At 38.9% G+C, this 16828-nt stretch overlaps 1 long non-coding RNA gene across 2 annotated transcripts; it reads left to right on the plus strand.

Moving 5' to 3' along the window:
• The first annotated feature begins 1669 nt into the window (after nt 1–1669).
• On the plus strand, nt 1670–16549 carry LOC126426933 (uncharacterized). Of its 2 annotated transcripts, none has more exons than XR_007576460.1 (3): nt 1670–1775; nt 3310–3405; nt 12447–16549. It is a non-coding gene; the product is annotated as an uncharacterized LOC126426933 (long non-coding RNA). The 2 variants fall into 2 exon arrangements; XR_007576459.1 differs by lacking the exon at nt 1670–1775 and adding an exon at nt 2021–2253.
• Nucleotides 16550–16828: the final 279 nt, after the last annotated feature.

Raw genomic sequence — 16828 nt, forward strand, 5'->3', positions numbered from 1 at the left:
TCAGCCCAGGAGTATATACAATGCCTTCGCCAAGTATATGGCTTAAGAAGATATAAAAAATGAGAAGTAATGAACAGGAATAGAATTACCGACTTCCAAACAAACAAATGGTTTACTGTTATTTTTATCCATTACTCTCAACGAATGAGTGTTACCATTATATTCTCAAATCGCATTTACGTATGTCTCCTCTCCACAGTCTGTCTGATCAAGATTACACTGCTCTAATTGTCATTTTATTTAAATTATGGTGGCTAAATAGAGTCGCGCTGGAGGATAAAATTAATAAACTAAGAAAAAGAGTAAGTACTGGTTAGAGAATATGCTTCAAAATTTCTGTTAATATAAAACTAAGAATTTGCACACATAATGTTCATTTGCTCTGAGAATAAGATTAGGAGAATTTTCTCTGTTTTAGTCATACGACCCCATAACCCGAAAAAATACTAGCGTCTATACCTACATCTAAATCTGCATGATTACAATTCACAATTAAGTGCGCGGCAGAGGGTTCATCAAACTACCTTCAAACTATTTATCTACGGTTACACTCTCTAGCAGTGCGGGGGTAAACTGAGCACTTAAAATCTTTCTGTGCGAGCTCTGATTTATCTTGTTTTATCATGATGATCGTATCTCCCTATGTAGGTGGAAGCCAATTGAATATTTTCGCATTCGGAAGTGAAACTTAATGAGAAGATCCGCCCCAACAAAAAACTCCTGTGTTTTAATGACTTTCACCCAAATTTACGCATTATGTCCGTTGCACTCTTTCCCCTACTTCGTGATAATACAAAACGAGCTAACCTTCTTTGAACATTTTCGATGTCCTCCATCCCACCTGATGCGAATCTCACACCGCACAGTAGTACTCCAGAAGAGGGCAGACAAGCGTAGTGTACACACTATCTTTAGTCTATCTGTTGCATGTTCTAAGTTTTCTACGAATAAATCCCCTACAACATTATCTGTGTAATCGTTCCAATTGAAGTTATTCGTAATTGTAGTCCCTAACCCATTAGTTAAATTTACAGCCTTTAGATTTGTTTGATTTATTGTGTAACCAACATTTCGTGGATTTCTTTTAGTACCTTCTTATGTGGATAACCTCACACTTTTAATTCCTTAGAATCAGTTGCCACTTTTTGCATCATACAGATATCTTGTCTAAGTTATATAATTTATTACCACCGTAAATAGAGGCCACATACTGGACGGGGTGTAGTGTAAATTAAGATACGCTATTCTAAGTTATCATATCAGAACGCTTCTGTTACGTTTCAAAGTATTTCGCGTAAAGCGACGCTGCGGAAGATTTCATGAAGGACGAAGTGATACTTTCAGCCGGATGCCTAAAACTGGCTAGTTATAGTGGATGTAAATACTGTTAAGTTTCACAAATTTTAAATACGGTAAGTAAATTCTTCACAGGGTATTATTATAAGTGTGACAAAATTTCAAAAAAGGAAATTGTAACCTTGACATGTCTCCTGCCAGACATAAGCTCTGAAATAGTGTAAGTTATGAAATGAATAAAAAACATTTCACTGACGTAAAGCGCGTGAGTGTACATAGGGCGCCCGTTCTGGCAGAGCAACAACATTGTATGCAAGGCTGTGAAGCATCCTTGATAGTAGATTCTTTCATAGTACACTTCTTTGAGAACCGTGTTGTGTTTCAAGAATTAATCGTTATATATATATATATATATAAAGAAAAGAAAAAAACAGTTGCAATATTGTATTTAGAAGGAATACGTGAATTAATGCCTCCAGGTAAGAAATAAGCTACTGAAATTTATAATCATGTATGTTGGAAATACGAAAGTTTTTTTTGAAACAGCATTAATGCAAAATTTATATTATAGTTTATTTGATCTTGAGAAGCAGTAAATGCCTCCGAGTTATGTTAACTATACTAATACAGTGTTAATTAGTATAATGTTTGTTCCTGGGCATACTTCAAAGATATTTTATTCCGTACCTGGAAAGTAGCAGTTGCGTCACCATTGGCGACATCTGTAATATACTGAGACGGCGTGTTCATCCCGAGAGAGAAAGTCATAGTTAGTGTTAAATACTTCGTTATAGACCAGAAGAAATGCATAGTGAATGTCGCAAATTTACTCCCTACATTAGTGTCGTTATGGTGGCTTGCTTAGCCCATGGGCTGTGATGTCTGTGAACGAGGAACAATAAAGTGATTTGCTGTCATCTGATGTAGAGCTCCTTCAGTCTGTAGCATGAGCCATTGGTTCGTATTATTAAGTTCTTCAGATTAAAGCTTCCTCCGGTTATTACATAATTTCGTGAGTTGTTACGTTGGGATGAAAGGGAATGCCGAATTCTGTTGCATTTGCTGCGGCCATTTAGTGTGCTTCGGGCATTCACCTACTCGTACCGCTCGACAGGTCGCTAAATCGTGTATTGACATAAGAACATAGTAGTAGGCATGTTTCAGTGTGCTTTCGTAAAAACCTTTAGCAACAGGATTTTGGAGATGTGTAACAAACGAAATAGGTTCAGTAAGAGCTGCTGGTACGTGTATTTTTCAGTAAGTGCATTATTCGATATCAGAGAATAGAAGATTCGTTATCTGTGGTACGCACGTCAGAGAAAACGTAAGTCACTTCGTCAGGAAACGTGTTAAATGTTGGTGTTAATAATAGATCAGCAGTTTCTCAGTACGGTATGTGAACAGCAGTGTGTGTGGTATGCCCCCCCCCCCCGTAGTGACTTCATAAGGGTTGCAGCACTGCAGTAGTTGGTATGAAACCATGAAAATGCGGATGGAGAAAATTTCAACAAACTGCGTTAAAAATGAATATTAAATTTTCTGATGAAAATGTGGTTCACAGTACGAATTCCATTGCCCCTACAATTACTCATAAGAATACGGTCATAACCTCATGGGTTACAGTACAGGCCCAAAAAAAATTCAGTTCAATATTTGTCTATCAAGATTTAAAGAGCCATCTTATCTTTTTTTCCTTCACGAGTAGTATTATAGTAAATGGTTTTATTCGGATGTGGTGAATTAACTTAAGTCTCTCAGTTGTTTTGACTGATCATAATTCTGAAGATATTCATGGGGGGAAAAAAGGCAAGATGTCTCCCATAAATCTCGCAATTGTCTCCCAGCCTGAGATTTAGATATCCTGTTACTTTGTTTTGTGACGTTATAACCAGAAAGTTGTGAATCAGTTTTTCCATTGAACATTTTGTGTTCCTGTGTAGTTGTCCATTTCCTGTGGCCAGTGGAGGGTTTTAAATTTAATGAGTGTTCTTATGAGAACCCTCGTTTTTTCAGGTAGGCCTATACAAGACTATAGTCCTGGACAATTTGAAAACCATTTCAGTCAAAGAAGAATAAACAGATGAGATATGTGCTAAGCCAGACACCATGGTAAGTGACTTCCTTGTGTTTCTCACTGCTGTTCATTAATTTCTGTGTGCAGGATGGTGTGTTAGTAAGCGTAATTCATGTTATGTTGCTGGAAGCATGATGAATTCAGTATAATAATAATGTTATCTGTCGATTTAATTTTCTAAAATTAATAAATTGCACAATAATCCTGAATCAATTGTTTTATGGCATACACGGCTGGTTTCACAACACACAAATTTCTTTCGTGTAGTGTAAAAAAGTAGAATAATTTAGCCATATGATGTTATCTGTGTACCCCAATGTTGTCATGGAACAAAAATTGTCGAAAGACTAAAAAAAGTCAAGTAACAGAAATGCCATAAAATCTGTGTTTCTTTTGGGGCAGCAATTTTTATGGACTTCATGTCCCCTTTTTGCTCCTTTTGAACTTTTGGTCTTAGACAACATGGGGGTGAAGATGATCTCAGATGGTTAAGTGATTTAGTTTTTACACCAGATGATGGAACTTTAACTGCTCCAAAACCACCATGTGAGCAATAAAGTGTCTGCCCCCATAAGAACTCTTTGTGTTGATGTTAAATGTGGCATTTCATAACACTACATTAAAGTATGATTTGTATAGAACCTCACATTGAATGAAGAGGAGAGTTTAATAAATATCCATAAACTTATAATGCACAACTCAATGGAATTCATGGTGTGTTAGTGTAGAAAGGGTTTATTCTGATTTGGTATTCTTCTTGTAAATGTCAACTCTTAATGTGCAGCAGAAGAATGGTCCCACTATGGTGAATATCAGCAATGTAAAGAGATCTATAAATTGAACCAGTGCAGGTAGGGCATTATTAAGTTATATAGAAAATGTGATTTACTTGTTGTTAGGTGTTCCCTTCTAACCAAAAATAATTAATTTGGAATTGAGTTTGAAAAGGTCACTGGTCTGAGAAGTTAGTTTCATGGCAGTTTACATCAAAAGCTGTCTTTGAATACGTGAACAAGGCTTCAGCACAAGCAACAGCTGTAAAGTTCAGTTTCTGATAAATGTCATTAGGAGTTAATTGTTACGCAGCCCAATAGGTGCAAAATGAAGGTCTGTGTTGTCAGCAAAGGTGTGAGTCATGAGATCACACATTGATTAGTGTAACTACCAATGAAAATCAATAGTGAGATGAGCAATCTATCAATCTTTAATGTGATTCTATAAAAGGCTGACAGTTCGCAATAAGTGATAACTAGGTGGTAATGGAATTCCTTTATTTTCATATTGTGTTTTGGGTGTAACCCATTGCCAGATGACCTACTAAATTAACAACACATTTTTATACTGCAAATTTCAAAATGTATAGATATCTATTAATACAGGTATAAAGGTGTGAAAACCAAAATTCATATTGTTCTCACATAACTACATACTGCAATACAATATAATTAAAGAGCTATGACAAAGAAGTCTTTAAACTTATGAGACCATGAAGTTACTTTATTCACATAAAGAAGGAAATGCTGAGATGACATATACACATCTAGCGGAAGAATGAATATAGTGGACCTCATCCCTACATAACTAACCTCATTTATGCTAGATGGCATGTGAGTGGTGGCTTTGCAGCCTGCCAATATAGGATAGTAAGCCATTACTTCTTACCAAGATTTGTTTCACAATAAGAACAGAAATTTTTACGCATTTAAGTTAGGATATATTTCATGCCAACATAAATGCAGAATAAAATATATTGAAGACAAGTAGTAAATATGAAGAAAGGTGAAGTAAAAAGATTTAATTACAAAGAAATGAATACCATTAGTTGCATATGTGTTGCTATATGTCAACAGGTTCAGATGAAAATGTGTGCCCCAACCAGGAATCTGAACCCAGGATCTCCTGCTTACATGGCAGACACTCTGTTCATCAGAGCCACCGAGGACACAGAGGATAGTGTGACTGCAGGTACTTATCTCTGGTGCGCCTCCCGTGAGACCCACATTCTCAACTTATTGTCCCGCACTATGTTCATAATACCAATGTCCATTATACTCTTACTCGCAGTCTTACTGCCGATTCCCGTTCAGGCACTGTTTGTGCATCTGCACTGAAGATAGTCAAATGTACAAAAGAAAGGTGAAAATTATATAAAGTGTGTGTGTGTGTGTGTGTGTGTGTGTGTGTGTGTGTGTGTGTGTGTGTGTGTGTGTCACACAGTGCCGGCAGCAATGCCACGATTAATGAGTATAATGGGCAGGGGAACTACGAATATAGTGCAGAACAATAAGTTGAGAATGTGGGTCTCACGGGAGGTGCACCAGAGATAAGTCGCTGCAGTCGCACTATCCTCGGTGGCCCAGATGTAGAGCGTCTACCATGTAAGCAGGAGATCCTGGGTTCAATTCCCGGTTGGGGCACACATTTTCATCTGTCCTCGATGACGTATGTCAATGCCTGTATGCAGCTAAGGGTATTTATTTCTTTGTAATGTCATTCTAACGAGCTGCATGGTCACCGATGGTATCTGTTCTTTCGGACAGGTCTGAAAGAACAGATACCATCTTCATATATATATAAAGATTTTACTTGGGCATAACAAGTACTTCTTTTGTAACTTGTTTTATTTGACTGTGTGCATCACAAAATGGAAGATCATACATTTCTAACTGTGCAAAATACAGAAGAGAAATTAAGCTAGTAGCTAATCAAAAATGCTGAAAATCATAGTCGGTTACCATTCACTGTTTCATTGATAGTTAGTGCTGGGTTAGTACAACAATGAGAATAAAATGCTGATCATTCTTCTGTACTTAGTACCTCAAAACACTTCAGCTTAGATGCAGTCTTTTCCTAGTTCCTGCAACTGGACCCTTAATTTCTTCATGATTTCTTCCGCATCTCCCATTACTACAAATCTAGTATGTGCTGTTTTGTGAGGTAAATATAGTGAAATAAAACAACCTCCAACCACCATATATACCAGTCGTGTAACTGGCAAAACATATACTATCAAAGGTAGAGCCATCTGTGAAATGACTAGTCATCTACTAGCTGTTACGTGCACACTACTTGGCTTTTTATATCGGCATGACTGCCACCAGGTTATCAGGATGAATGGGCATAGACAGAGGATGTATACTGGCAAACACAATATCCTATTGTAGAGCATGCACTACAACATGACAGTGATGGCCTTGGTGCCTGTTTCACCACACATACCATCTGGATTCTTCCCCCAGACACCAGTCTCCCTAAAATCCACTGGTGGGAACTGGCACTACAACATGTCCATTCTTGCCACCCACCTTGCCCTTATTTAGCTTAACTTCTTCCATCTCTGCATTTCTTCACAGTAACTATTCCTTTCTTCGCTACATTTTAGTTTTCTATTTCTTTCACTTTCTGACGTGTATATTTTTTTTCTGCCCCCCCTCCCACCTCTCTATCACACACACTGCTCTTGTTAACTTGTGTATGATGTTTTAGCAGTAATCTGTCTTCCATACTGCCCTATTTTCCACTTTTTATCTCTCAGGTTTTTAAACCTTGTCCAGTGCAGTTCCCGACAATCACTTTCCTTCTCATCCCATCTGGTAATTCGCCCCTGATATGGGGTTCCGGGTGACTCCTCTGAACTCTACCCCTTTTCCTAAACCTCACTAGTCTCTTTCCTTCATACCAAGTGAGGTGGCGCAGCATACTCACATTTTGGAGGAAGACGGTTCAAACCTACATCCGAGCATCCTGATTAGATTTTCCTTGATTTCCCAACTCGCTTCAGGCAAATTCTGGGATAGTTCTTTTAAAAGGGCATGGCCGACTTCCTTCCCCATCCTTCCGTAATCCGATGGAACTGATGACCTCACTGTTTGGCCTCCTCCCCCGAATCAACGAACCCACCAATCCTTTTCCTTTGTTCCCCTTCCTTCCCCTTAAATTCTTCTGCCAGGAGGAGCCAATGGCTCTGAAAGCTTGCATACATAATACTTTCTATATCTGTGTTCGCCTCCCGCTGTTTGGTGAGTAGATTTTGTATCTATCCAGTTACACTGCAGGTTACTTTGTAACTACAATTTTATGCTAAGGCTAATTACACTTCTGACCATTAAAATTGCTACACCAAGAAGAAATGCAGATGATAAACGGGCATTCATTGGACAAATGTATTATACTAGAACTGACATGTGAGTAAATTTTCACGCAGTTTGGGTGGATAGATCCTGAGAAATCAGCACCCAGAACGACCACCTCTGGCAGTAATAACGGCCTTTATACACCTGGGCATTGAGTCAAACAGAGCTTGGATGGCGTGTGCAGGTACAGCTGCTCATGCAGCTTCAGTACAATACCACAGTCCATCACGAGTAGTGACTGGCATATTGTGATGAGCCAGTTGCTCGGCCACCATTGACCAGACGTTTTAAATTGGCAAGAGATATGGAGAATGTGCTGGCCAGGGCGACAGTCGAACATTTTCTGTATCGAGAAAGGCCCCTACAGGACCTGCAACATGCAGTCATGCATTATCTAGCTGCAATGTAGGGTTTCGCGGGGATAGAATGAAGGCTAGAGCCACGGGTAGTAACACATCTGAAATGTAACATCCACTGTTCAAAGTGCCGTCAATGTGAACAAGAGGTGACAGAGACGTATAACTAATGGCACCTCATACCATCACGTCGAGTGATACGCCAGTATGGCGATGACGAATACACGCTTCCAATATGCGTTCACCGCGATGTCACCAAATACAGATGCAACCATCATGATGCTGTAAACAGAACCTGGATTCATCCGAAATAATGACGTTTTGCCATTTGCGCACCCAGGTTCGTCGTTGAGTACACCATCTCAGGCGCTACTGTCTGTGACGCAGCATCAAGGGTAATCGCAACCATGGTCGCTAAGCTGATAGTCCATGCTGCTGCAAAGATCATCAAACTGTTCGTGCAGATGGTTGTTGTCTTGCAAATGTCCCCATCTGTTGACTCAGGGATCGAGACGTGGCTGCATGATCCGTAACAGCCATGCGGATAAGATGCCTGTTATCTCGACTGCTAGTGATACGAGGCCGTTGGGGTCCAGCACGGCGTACCATGTTACCCTTCTGAACCCACCGATTCCATATTCTGCTAACAGTCATTCGATGTTGACCAATGCGAGCAGCAATGCCGCAATATGATAAACCGCAATCGTGATAGGCTACAATCCAACCTTTATCAAAGTCGGAAATGTGATGGTACGCATTTCTCCTCCTTACATGAGGCATCACAACAACGTTTCACCAGGCAACGCCGGTGAACTGCTGTTTGTGTATGAGAAATCGCTTGGAAACTTTCCTCCTGTAAACACGTTGTAGGTGTCGCCACCGGTGCCAACCTTGTGTGAATGCTCTGAAATGCTAATCATTTGCATATCACAGCATCATCCTGTCGGTTAAATTTCGCATCTGTAGCACATCATCTTCGTGGTGTAGCAATTTCAATGGCCAGTAGTGTATTTTTACTTTACTCTTTTTATTGTTTACTACTTGCCTTCAATATGTTTAATTTCCCTGTATGTTCGCATGAAATACACACTAATTTAAATGTGTAAATATTTATGTTATTATTGTAAAATAAATCATGGTAAAAAGTTATGATTTACCCTCCTGTATTTGCAGTTTGCGGCACCGTCACTCACAATCCATCGAGTGCAAGGAAGGTTACTCATGTAGTGTTCCCCATTATATTCATTTGTCTGCTAGCTGTCTGTATGTCCCCTCAGCATTGCTTTATTTGAATGCAGTAACTTCATGGTCTTATAAGCTGGAAGGACTTGTCACAGTATTGTAATGTTGGTTTTCAAAACCTTTTGTGTCTGTATTAATGCGTTTCTATACATTTTCGCATTGTGTTGTTAATTTAGCAGGCCATCTGATGATGGGCTGTACCTGAAATGCATTATGAAATATTTTTAGAAATATATTATAAACCATCAATTGACAAGTTTGTTCATAACTAACTCATAAATTCACTTCACATTGTTGTAAATAATATTACAGGAAATTGAAGCCCTTCTATGTGTGAATTGTGAAGCCTCATTTGCATATGACTTGAAATTGGACAAAATGCAGCCATTTGGAGTGTGGTCAGCTATTGGCTGGCAAACTAACTCATGGGCCCAAGAGTGAAACTGTTGAAATGGTGTTATTCCTGTACTAGAATTTTAATAAATATAAATGTGCTTCATTATAGATTTTAAAAAGTGAGGTATCAGTTGGGGATTACTTTTGCCAGTAATTTCACAAATGTAATCCACACTCAGCTCTGTGGAAAAAATTAGGACAGTAAGTAAATATAACAAATACTGATAGGGTGGCTAAAGCATAATGACAATTGTTGTGACAGACTGATCTGTCCCATAGCCCAAAGTATATATTAGGTTGTAAGGTGACTCCTTGGTTGTAAGTTGGCAAAGTCACTGAATATTAATTCTTCTTTGTTGCTACATACTGATGTACACCATAGCTGGATGTATATGTTACTTTGAGAAGTGACAGGTTGATTGTGAGTTGGCAAATCTAACAGATGGTATGTCATGAGAATAATGATAGTTTATTCTTATTTTGGCATTTATTTTATGCCAATTTAGTTTTTGGCATGAGGTTCTTATTCACCATTTTCATATCGTTATGAGTTAATCCAGATTACCAGGTTCAACATTTGCTTGAAAATACCTTTTAAAATATGATTATAACACTGATAGCTTAAAATAAGTCTTTTTAAATTAACTGAAAATTGTGAAGTTCTAGAGTCAAAGGTAACGAGTTTTGTTAAACACTGCTTAACCTTGGAGCTGAACCTTAGAAAATGGCGAGAGACCGTGAGAGATCTTCTTTCACTTCATGTGCTACTTCAATTACAGGGCTTTCCATTCCTCTCCTTGAAAATTAAACCATAATAGCCTGTCACAATGTTCATTAAAAAATGTTTGAAATTATTTTCATGCTCCTGCTCACACAGTTAACTGCATGGTGTGTTAAATGTTAATAACAACCACCACAACCATGTTTCAAGTACATTTGTTAAACCAAAACCCGTTTCATTGTAAAAGAACATCTCCAGGTGGCATTGAAAATATGCCAACAGTGTTATGAAAAAATTTTCACAAACTGGCAGAAATTTACTGATGGGACTCAAAAATGTGTATTCACCATGTAATCCAGTCAGAGAAGGAAAATGAGGGGAACAAAATTGTGTAGTCACAATTTTTTGCACATCACTAGGAATGAGTGTCCTGAAAACTATACTGAAAATCTTGTCCAGTGATAGGTGTGCATTGGAGTGGTGGAGGGGTTGTTTAAAGGTTACTTTTTTATAATTGGTTGAATAACTTGAACAGTGCAGCTTGCAGCAAAAATATTTACCAATACAAATTTAAAATTTGCTACCAAAAAAGGTTTTATTCATTTTTCTCCAGGACTAATAGTTTGTGTTCAAGGGGATAGGAAAAATTGCAACATTATGAAAATTATTGTTCTAAAGATGTAAAATTCGTGTTTACCTTGAAATGAAATGAAAGGAGTTAAAAACAAATGTTACATGTTTGTACCACATCTAAGAACAGTAATCATATTTATGGATAAATTGTGTTCCGTGTGTGTTTAGTGTGGAGGTGGGAAGAATGTGTGGTAGAAGTGCAAGGGAAGCAAGGTTGCTGCTTTGTGTTCATGCACTTTCCTTCTTCATCAGTATGTAAGCTGAAAGTTGAGCAGGTGATTACCCACTTTAACCCGTTACATCACAAAAAGCAAGTACAGGAGTTTCACAATTTTATATGGGACTTATGAAACACTTGTGATGCTTCGTACAGACATACTTGGGTGATGTTGATGCTACATGGAAAATTGGATTCATGTTACTGTTAATATTAATTAAAGTAACACATTTGGACAGAATTGTCACAGCTGAAGCACTCCCAAAATCTGAATAGGTGCAGAGGCTTTTTGTGTCCTCACAACAGAATGAGATCAGCTATGTGTTACAGAATTTAAGTTATTTTAACATAATGATGTTTTAAGGAACATCTTGTTATCATTTGTTGAATACATAAGCCGTTCACAGATTGTGAGGCGGAGGTCTTCCTGGTCTTGACTCATAAACCGTGGGGCTTAACTTGGCAGCAACACGATGCATCCCAAAATGCTGTGTCAGTGTTTCGTGACATGATCCTACCAAAATATTAGATTCTTCTGCAATCTCTCGGACTGTTAGTCTTGATTGGCACACACAGTTTTGTTGAAGTTCCTGATAAGGGCGTGCTGAACAAGGGTCACCTTTAACTTCTGTCCGGTGAGTTTTAAACTGTGTGAACTACTTGTAACATCGAGTATGGCTTAAGCACACATCACCGTGCATTTTTTGCTTCATTTGATGTGTATCTGTAAAGGTTTTCTTGAGTCTCACGCAAAATTTAAAGCAGACACGTGGCTCCTCTTAACTCTGCCACCTTGAAATTTGAAAAGTATGTGACACAACATGCTACTCAATATAGCACTGAACAGTAACTAGCAGACAAACATCAACGAACCTTCTGGCAGTTACGCATTAAACAAACACTGGCAGTTACGCATTAAACACAGTGTGTGCAGAGATGCCAACCACATTTTGCTCCAACACACTATTAGCGAGAAATTACGAATGTTCTGCAGTATTCTGAACAGACCTCCTATTTCGTAATAATAAAAAGTCTGTATGACACTACTAAAGAATAAGGCAGCATTTCAAGGTGCAGCTTTAAGGCTACCTACTTCCTCTTCGAAAACATCACATGATATCAACAGTTCTCAAGCGTTGACAGCTATATGAAATGTGTCTGAGAAAATATTGAGTTCTTCCTTATACTTGAAATTATTATACACATTACTGAAAAAAATATATATATTTCCATCTTTTAGGGTGGGTGTACCTCAGAATCTTTAAAAGAGCTGGACCTAGTTTGAGATCTTTGTTACTCTGCATTGGTGGAACAACAGACAAACTACTTTATGTGCGGCATGACAGATTCCACTTACGTTGCACTCTGTATGTTTCAGAAGTGACTGTAATGGCAGAGATGAAGGCTGAGAGAGGGAGTTTTGTGAGCGACCTGCGCATGCTGCTGGGAGCTTAAAATGGCGCAGACGTGACTCTGGCGCCCAGGGGCTCGGAGCAGTCAGCACAGTCAATCTTGGCAGGGAGGAGCCCCGTCTTCGACGCCATGTTGTGTTTCTTGCATGTCACTTCACAACATAGCTGCGAACACGGGGCTTCTTGCTGGCATGTCGCAGATTGAGCATGCAGCCACTTAGCAGAGGTAACTGACATAAGAGAAGCTGCCTTACAGCAGTTGTGAAACAATCCCTAACCATACCGTAGCCTGCATTATAGTCCAGCAACACTGTGGACTGAACTGTCCAAAATAACAGCAAATGTGTTACATTTGCACAGTCACATCTTGGCAGGGAGGAGCCCCGTCTTCGACGCCATGTTGTGTTTCTTGCATCTCACTTCACAACATAGCTGCGAAGACGGGGCTTCTTGCTGGCATGTCGCAGATTGAGATGCAAGAAGCATGCAGCAGAGGTAACTGACGTAAGAGAAGCTCCCTTACAGCAGTTGTGAAACAATCCCTAATCATACCGTAGCCTGCATTATAGTCCAGCAACGCTGTGGACTGAACTGTCCAAAATAACAGCAAATGTGTTACATTGGGATATGGACTATCTTGCGTGGGTTATTTTGCCATCTCTTGACCCTAAATATTTATAAAAGAACCAATTCGCGATACTAAAAAAAACTACACATCTTTCATTAATTGCAGCTAAAGGATAATTTGAAACCTAATACAAAAAACTAAATATCATAATGTCAATCAGATTCATTTAGGACTACCGTATTTACTCGAATCTGAGCCGCACTTTTTTCCCATTTTTTGTAATCCAAAAAACCGCCTGCGGCTTAGAATTGAGTGCAAAGCAAGCAGAAGTTCTGAAAAATGTTGGTAGGTGCCGCCACAACTAACTTCTGCCGTCGAATATATGTAGCGCGACACAGGCATGCTTTGTAGGCACAAAGGTAAATACTGGCGCCAAAACCTCTGCGTCGGTAAATAAATTTAAAGAAAAAAGTATAAGACGAGATTTTTTTCTCCGCCCCGAGTTTCGACGCATTTATCCAACGAAGTAAATACAAATTCCGTATTGTTCATCTTCGAATGTAGCAGAATTTCAATGTACTACGAAAATCTGTCTGGCTAGACTGTTTGGGATGTTTGTCAATATGGCCAACTTTATGTTCTGAATTTTTTCCTACCCCTGAGAAGAGATGGTTGCTAATAGGATCCTGATGAAATGTGAATCACATGCAGTATTCTCTTCACCATAAGAATAATACGAATATAAACATTTTGCCATGTATTCTTTCGTGTTTGCTGCTATCTCATTTAAATCCTGTCTGCATAATAAACTACAAAACTTGAGTGAGGCAACAGCAAACGCGTAAGAATATACGTATCGTGTTGTGTGTATATTTGTATTATTCTTGTGCCTAATAGTGATACAGTCAGAAATGAAGCACAGCAACTGACTAGATTTGTAAATCTAAGATGACTCCGATTTCTGTGCAGAATGTGATGTACTAAAGAAGCGGCCACAAAGATTTTCAAACGGAGAAACATTTTCGCCTTGTTCAGAACCTGTTCTATCATACGCAGTCTATTATTTGGTTCTTGTTGATCATTATCAAAGAAAGCAGCAGTGTAAGTAACAACAAATAGCAGTCTCTTGCCATTGTTTCGCTAATGAGACACTTCCTTTCTTTTTTTTATTGTAGGCGGTGTTAGCGCGCACAAAAGCAAGCCATGCCGCGAGCGGCGACAGACCCTAAACACGCACTATCAGAATGGGACGAACAGTACAGTAATGCATTTTCTGCTTAGTGACGTAAGCACCTAGAACAAAGAAAACGGCACGTATCAGATCGAAGCAACATAAGCAATCAATTCAAACTAGACAAAGCACGTGAAAAAGGAAGGGTACCCGTATAAACACGGACGGAGCGCCTGACACATAGCAATGGCTACCTGGTATAGCTTAACTGCTAAGCTTACGACTCGAAGCAAACTACTGTAGCTGTATCGTCATTCATTCGACCTAAATTATGTCTCGTATTTCAATGGACCAACATCGTTTCGATTTGGAGGTGCGGCCTAAAACTTTTCTCTCCCCTTGAATTTAGTCTCGAGTTTCAGGTGCGGCTTAGATTCGGGTGCGGCTTACCTTTGAGTAAATACGGTAAATAATTCTTTTTCATATTTCCTTTTGTGATATACACCGAAAAGCCAAAGAAATTGGGACACCTGCTTAATATCTTTCAGGGCCATCGAGAGCATGTAAATGCACTGCAGCGTGACATGGCGTGGACTACACTAACATCTGTAGTAGTGCTAGACAGAACTGACACCACGAATGTTGCAGGGTTCCCCATAAATCCATAAGAGTCTAAGAGGTGGAGATCTCTTCTGAACAGCACATTGCAAGGGCATCCCAGATATGCTCAATAATGTTCATCTCTGAGAAGTTTGATGGCCAGCAGAAGTGTTTAAACTCAGAAGATTGTTCCTGGAGCCACTCTAGCAATTCTGGTCATGTGGGGGTGTCACATTGTACTGCTGAAACTGTTCAAGTCTGTTGGAATGCACAGTAGACACAAACGGATGCAGGTAATCAGACAGGATGCTTACTTACATGTCACCTGTTATAATTGATGCACCGGGGGCCTCACATCACTACAACTGCATATGCCCCACACCATTAGAGAGCCTCCATCAGCTTGCACAGTCCCCTGCTGACATGCAGGGTCCATGGATTCATGAGGTTGTTTTCATACCCATACACGTCCATCAGCTTGATATGATTTGAACCCAGACTCCTCCAACTGGGCAACGTGTTTCCAGTCATAAAGTCTAATGTCAGTGTTGTTGGGCCCAGGCCAACATGAAGCTTTGTTGAGGTCCCAGCATTGAAATGTGCAACAATTTGTGGAAGGGTTGCACTTCAGTCACCTTGAATGATTCTCTTCAGTTGCCTTTGGTCCCATTCTTGCAGGATGTTATTCCAGCAACAGAGATATCAGAGATTTGATGTTTTACCGACTCCCTCATATTTACAGTATACTCGTGAAATGGTCGTGTGGGATAATCCCTGATTCATCTCAGAGACTCTGTCCCATTGGTCGTCCCCCAGACTATAACACCATGTTCAAACTCACTTAAATCTTGATAACCTGCCATTGTAGCAGCAGTAACAGATATAACAACTGCACCAGACACTTGTTGCCTTAAATAGGCATAGCTGACTGTAGCCTCGTAATCTACCTGTTTACATCTCTCTGTATTTGAATACACGTGCCTATTCAAGTTTCTTTGGTGCTTCAGTGTACATCTAGCAACAGCCAAATCCAAAAGCGTCAATGGAGAGCTTACTAAGAGTGTAGTTCTCCTGCTCGTTAACAAACAAAATTACTCAGAGATACTGTAATATGTTAATTCGTCTTTAAGTTTAATTGATGGTGGTCAACTTCACCGTGAGCAAAGTAAAGTTGCCCGGTCATTACAAGAGCGAAGCTGTGTGCAGGTGTAGATATACCTGCAGTTGCAGGGAGTGAGAAATGTTTTTCGTGCTAACAACTCATAGGCATGTATGCCTCATACAGATCAGCTGCTATTGTATAAATTTGAAATGGAAGTAACATGACTTCCCCATTGTGCATTACAGAGGCAGTCCCCTTCGAATGTGATACATACATGTAGCAAGGAATATGAAATTAAATTGACACTATTCTGATACATTATTCTGTCTTTTTTTTTTTTTTTTTCTAAATCTTTATTATCTCTATGTGCAATATCGTGTTTTTTGCAAGCATCATTTAGAGGTTTTATTCCTTGAACACCTTCAGCTAATCTTTCTTCTGATTTTGTTCCTGGACCACAACAATTATGACCATAGGGATGCATTTTGAATGGTAATTTATTAATTAAAGTATTAACTAATACTTTTCCATATTATTCTTTTTCTAAAATGTATGTGACAAGTTACTCAAAAATGTAATCAAATATGGAATTCCTTTTGTTATTAATAAAAAAGCACTAAATCTATTTCTTAACATTTGTGTTATTCCCGCAAATAACTGCTGACATATCAATTAAATCTCTATCATTCAACCAAACATATTCAGATGGTTTTACTGTATATTTTTTTATGAAATCTTCACCTAGTTTTTCATTTTCTTATGAAGACTGTATTTTGATTGTAATCATCTTAAATTTGGGAAGAGGTCATAAACACTTTCTTGTATCAGCTCACTATATTTAATAGCTTTACTTAATTTTATTTTATTTTTATTCCTTTCAGAATATAACGATCTTCAATGGTACAAA

Source organism: Schistocerca serialis, chromosome 11 (assembly GCF_023864345.2).
Source record: "Schistocerca serialis cubense isolate TAMUIC-IGC-003099 chromosome 11, iqSchSeri2.2, whole genome shotgun sequence".
Lineage (NCBI taxonomy): Eukaryota > Metazoa > Arthropoda > Insecta > Orthoptera > Acrididae > Schistocerca > Schistocerca serialis.